Below are 6,000 nucleotides of genomic sequence, written 5' to 3' on the forward strand. Positions count from 1 at the left end.
GTTTGCAACAAGTCAGAACCGCAAATGCCCACACTTCGCAAGCTGGCTTCCCCACCAGGACTCGTGTGGGAATGCACTTTCGATAAACTGGTCACAGATATATGCATACGCCTTTCCTCCGATTCCGTTGGTTCCCAGATTCATCCGCAAGATGAAGAAGCAGCCTTGTCGTCTCATTCTCATTACTCCCAGATGGCCGCGCCAATACTGGTTCACCGAACCTCTCCTTTTTTCAGTGCGATCCCATTCAGTTTCCACCAATACCGAACCTTCTTGCCATCCAGGAGGGTCAAGTCTGTCACCCAGACCCAACCTCCTTGAGATTAGCAGCTTGGCTAACTCTCTCTACTCTACTAGAGTTATCCAGCAATTTTTTAAGGGACTATTTCGAATGTTTCCTCCTGTCTGACGTCTGCCTCCATCTTGGCATTTGAATGTGGTGCTCGCTCAACTCATGCGTCACCCCTTTGAACCTATTCATGAGGTGGAGCTCCTTTTAGCTATGACTTCAGCTAGGAGGGTCAGCGACATTCAAGCTTTTACGGTGAAATCACCTTTTCTACAGTTTCGGTGGTGCTTCGTACCAATCCCAACTTTATGAAAAGTACCTACGGATTTTCACCTCAATGAACCGATAATTTTGAAGACGTTCTTTCCAAATCCTCAAACAGTGGCTGAAAGAGCCTTGCATTCCCTGAATGTCAGGAGGTGTCTCAGTTTCTACCTTCAACGAACTGCGACAATTCGGAAATCAGATCAGCTTTTTATAGCGTATAGAAGACTACCTCAAGGCTATTCTGTATCCAAGCAGACCATAGCACGTTGGATGTCTGCAACGATTAGCCTATGTCATCAGCAGGCGGGAAGGCCTTTAGAGACAATCCTGAGGGTGTGTTCTACGAGAGCAATCTCCTCATTTACCACGCTCTTTGCTGGTGTGCCTCTTCATCAGATCTGCAGAGCGGCATCCTGGTCCAGCAGACGCACTTTTACCAAACATTACTGTTTGGACGCTTCAAGTGATGCAGATACATCAGTTGGACGAGCTGTTCTCCGCAATCTGTTTAAATAAGGTGAGCCTCTGTTCTCCCTCCTCCACTTGCTCTTTTTAGACGCTTATTTACATGCTGGTATGTATTCTAATTTAGTATGCATATGCTACCACTAATGCATTTGTGTATGTTTATGATATTCCTTATGCTTTTTATTATAAGTATACTGCGATACAAGGAGCGTCTAACAAGCATTATGTTATGTACTGCTTTCTACTCTGATCCAGGCATGTGAATCTATGAAAGACACCCCTAATACTGGAGAAGAACAATAGTTACTTACCTGTAATCTATGGTTCTCTAGTATTGGTGTCTTTCATAGATTCACATGCAACCGCCCACCTCCCCTCAGAGGCTCTTTAGGCTATGATGTTTAGCTTCACTCCTGTGCGAGAAAATCTGGGGAGAACATTCTGGTGGGTGCTGTCACCTGATTGGCTGCAGTTTGGGCTATACAAAATGACTGTGATAGTCATGAGTGTGGAAGTTCTTTCTCTTGTAGCTTGGGGCTACTTTATTTCCTGGCTGTGTATTACCAAGGCTTTTTGTTTATTATAGGCATATTATTGCTTTTTATGTACCGTGGGACTCCCACTCCGACGTCGGGAATGATTCAGGCATGTGAATCTATTAAAGACACCAATACTGGACAACCACAGATTACAGGTAAGTATTGTTCTTATGGCTGACTTTAAGAAATATGGGCCTGGACGCGGAGCTGGTGGCTTTTTTATGTACTGCCCACGAACACCTTGGCTGCAGTAAGATGCAATAGGGATGGTAGTTTGACGGATACCTGGGATATGAAGAGAGGGGTCCAGCAGGGTTGCATCTTGGCCCCCCTGTTGTTCACGCTGTATATTAATAAGCTAGGGGAGTTTTTAATCTCAAATTGTATCGACATCCCCAGGTTTGGTGCCAAGATGATACCTGCACTCCTTTACGCAGGCGATGCGGTTTTGCTTGCCAAATTTTACTGGAAGGGGGTTGAATTAACCGAAGTCCCGACCTTGCCTTATTTAGGAGTACTATTTGATGAGCATGGATCTTTGTGTGCCAAAACAACCCAAAAAATGAACACCCTAACCACCTTGAACTTTGCCAAAAGACTATGGTCAAAACCCTTTCCTGCCCTGCTGAAGATTTATAATGAAAAGTGCATCCCCATGGCAACCTATGGATGCCATGTCTGGTGCTATAAGGTTGGAAAGGAGATTCAGGGGACAGAGAACAAGTTCTTGTGTAAGCTTCTGGCTGTCACACCCACTATCCTGGCTTTTATATTACACAAAGAAGTAGGTGTGGGGTACATTTCAGACCGGATATCGGTAGCCCCTTTTCTGCGCTGGCTGAGAATATGGGCTTGTCCCACCACTAACTTAAACCAGCTTATAATTACTGATTGTGTAGCATTGGAGGGAGCAAAGCACATCCCCTGGCTAAAATATGTATGGATTTGACAAAATGGCTCGGCTGCCCTGACTTGTTCCTAAGCCCCAAACCCTTGGGTAAACCCACAGTTAGACTCATTAAACTACAGTTCTTGGTTAAACGCCAAGGGCTGAAGGAAGAAATCGAGTTGGCAAAACCTACTGTGAGAAGGTATGTTACTCTCTCCCTGAGCAAGCAAGTCCAACCATATCTACTTATTGTTAACAATGCCTTTCACCGCTTTTTATTGACTAGATTTCGACTGCTTTTGGTCCCTTGGTTTTTGGCTGTTCCCCAAGGTTTTGCAAAACCTCGTACCCTAAAACCCTGCCTCTGTGACAACTATTCAGAGCAAGATACCTTGCACTTTATTTTCTTTTATGATTTTTATCACTCTCTTCGTAAAAGGTTCATACACCCGCTGCTCAGAGGTTACCATTTTACTCCGGTTAGGCCTGCCCTATTGTCAGCCGCGGTGCGTCCATTGGGGCGTAGGGGCGTAGCCCCACTAAGCCTGGTGGACGCACCTGCGGCTGCAACAGAGAGAGCACGGAGCACTTAAATAAAATGCAGCGCTTCGGGGGTTCCGACCGGGACAGCCCCGATGGAATAGGGAATGCGCAGGGGGTGGGGCTGGGTTAGGTTACAAGTCGACTGACTCTGCTGCGCAATTTAATTACGGGCGGAAACTTGCCTGCGCATGCGCCTTAGCGTCAACTTAGTCAAGTTGACTGAGAGGGACCAGGGGGTGTGTCTGCTGGGCCCTGTCCTTTCAAATGGCGCCAGGGCGAGTAGTCTTTGTGCCCCCCCTCCGTCAAGGACGTGCGCGGTGACGTTTCCAGTAGTTGCGCACTAGAGTCATACACTAAGTTCGGCGTTGTCAGACGGACCGTCACTCGAGCTGGTAAGTTAATAATAATTAATAAGCAGTGGCTGGCGCGCGGTGCTTGTATTTAAATGTCATATATAAAGGCTGAGGCAACAAGCGTGACTGTTTTTTTTCCTATTACGCTTCCCGTTCCTGCCTTTATTACAAGTACTCTTGAAGTATCCCCAGGGTGACACCGTCTGGAAGAATGTGGTATAAAGCGATATTTACACTCAGCTTCCTTTGCAAGTAGCCCTTTGCGTTCTGTGTGTAGCAGAGATTGAGAATAGTAATGCATACCATGGTAGACGGAGTCAGTGCAATGATTTGTAGATATGATTCGTGCATTAATATCTTGGTTTTTATGTAGCACTTTATATCGCATTCCTGCCATTTCTAAGCATTGTAAAAGACAGGCGCTACTATTAGTCAATGTAAAGGTACACGATTTAGCCACCTCTGAGTGTAGAAAGACTGGGCCGTCTATGACGGTACTGAAACTTGTGACATGCAGACCACTGCACGTCTCGGCGGCGATCGTGCAAATCATGGCGCTGTCCTGCTACCGGAATAAATTAGCTTGAATGAGTGCAGCAGCGTAAACAAGGCAGCGACAGGGTGGCGTGACAGCACACCACAGAGATGGACGTTAGGCGGCCTCTGCCATAAATAAAAGGGAATATGACTCCGTGCTACCATTACCCAGTTTAACAGTATGTAGTTTGTTTATCTCAGAATGATGAAAGAGAGTCAGCTTGCTTGGATTTAAAACCAGTTACATGCGGACCGTAGCATATCTCAGTGACAAGCATTTAACTCACAGAGCCATTCTGCCAGCGATGGGTTTGCTGCCTAAGCAAAAATGAGAACACAGAGAGCTTCAGCTATGTGTTCAAACCAGGATGTGGAAACGAGAAACTCCATTTATCTTGTTTCGTGACATGTTGTGTGCACCCATCAGTCATACCTTTCAGTGCTACAACAACCAGCCAAAGCCAAAGTTTTAGTAGACCCAGTTTACTATTTCTAGTCAAACTTATCGATGTATTTTAAGTAAACGTTAATTCACGACTTGCACACAACTCAGGTGCCACATCAGTTTTCATTATTGAACAAAATACTTATCTTGTGATCTTCATCCTTCTACTCTTCCTGTATATCGAGTAGAAGTCAAGGCTGATGTAGAATTGAGCAATTAAAAACAAGAGAAAAACCCTGGCATCAAAGAATAATTAAAAAAATGGAAAATCCATGTGGATGACATGCTGAACTCTGACACAGGAAGCGGAATCTGAGAGAGTTGGGTGAGAAGCTTGCAGCAGCTGCCGCAGAGCAGGAGCCAGGGCCAAGGAGGGCCATGGAGAGCATTAGTGTGTTTAGAGCGCTCAGAACTGCTATAGGTGGCTTTGAAGTAGCATCAGTGCTGGGCGGTGTGGAACAGTGGTGCCGCAGACGGCCCAAGAGGACTCTAAGGGGCAGATTTTCAAACCCCTTGCGACACTTTTGCGACACTTTTAACATGGTAAAAGTGACGCAAAAGTGGCGCAAGAGGCTTGTAAATCTGCCCCTAAATCTTCAATCCTAACCCTAACCTAGAGCCAAAGCGACGAGGTGCCTCAGGAATGATTGGAGGCGGTCCACCGTGGAGGTAGGATGCCCTTGCGCTTGTGTGCACAGCATCCGGCCTGGCTGTCTGCTGCTTGCCTGGCTGGCCATCCCCCTGAACTCACCATAAGCACTCATCAGTCAGTGTCCATCAGCTTCTGATAGCAAGGGGTGGTTGGCGTGCGTGCACAATTGACATTACTCCTGACACTTCAGCTCGGCTCAGTTTTCAGCCCCCTGACCACTTGGCCACCTACATGTTGTATTTAAAAACTAGTTGCTGGGAGCAGCAGCCAGACCAGAACCTGGGCAAGTTAAGGACCTGGGGCTGACATGGACAGATGGTTGCCAGAGGGGTAGAGAAGCTTCAGGAGCCGCTGTTCCAGCTGAGCTCTGAATCCACAGAAACGGCCCAACCTGGTCCAGGTGCGGCTTGCAGTTGGGTGAGCTCCCTCACACACAGCACTACACGCCAACACCGGTGTTACTGCATTCATCCTGCGCCCTCCCCTCCACTGGCTTGCCCTGGTGTGCTCTCTTGTGCTCTGCTGCACCCTGACTGAACCCTAGGGACTGTCAGCCTAGGAATCAAAGAGGACGCAAGCCTGACCAGGATCACAGCCGCTGCGGAGGTGGTTAGTTATACGACGAAGCAGGCTGTCCCTCATAGAGAAGGACTGCGCTATGAGTGACTGTCTCGTTTCCAGCTCGATCACGGGACTTATCCTCAAACAGTTAACAATGTGAACTTCACAACCTAAATGGCTTAATATTAACTGCAAAAAAACTCCACTATACAAAGAGGTTTCAATTGCTAATTCATGTGGCCTTGACCTCAATGTCGAAAGGAAAGGAAAGAATAACGCAGGAAACAGCCGTGCTCGATCCCTCACAGCCTAACCCACTCAGTCTGTTCAGTGGTATGTGGGGGGCTGGTGGAGAACGCAGCGATAGGCGGTCCAGCAAGGACCATCAAAACTCAAGATGTAGAACTCAAGTCCTACACTGGAAAAATCACCAAACAAATTAAAAACTAAAACCCAA

This window comes from Lissotriton vulgaris, chromosome 1_1 (genome assembly GCF_964263255.1).
Source record: "Lissotriton vulgaris chromosome 1_1, aLisVul1.2, whole genome shotgun sequence".
In the NCBI taxonomy this organism is placed as follows: domain Eukaryota; kingdom Metazoa; phylum Chordata; class Amphibia; order Caudata; family Salamandridae; genus Lissotriton; species Lissotriton vulgaris.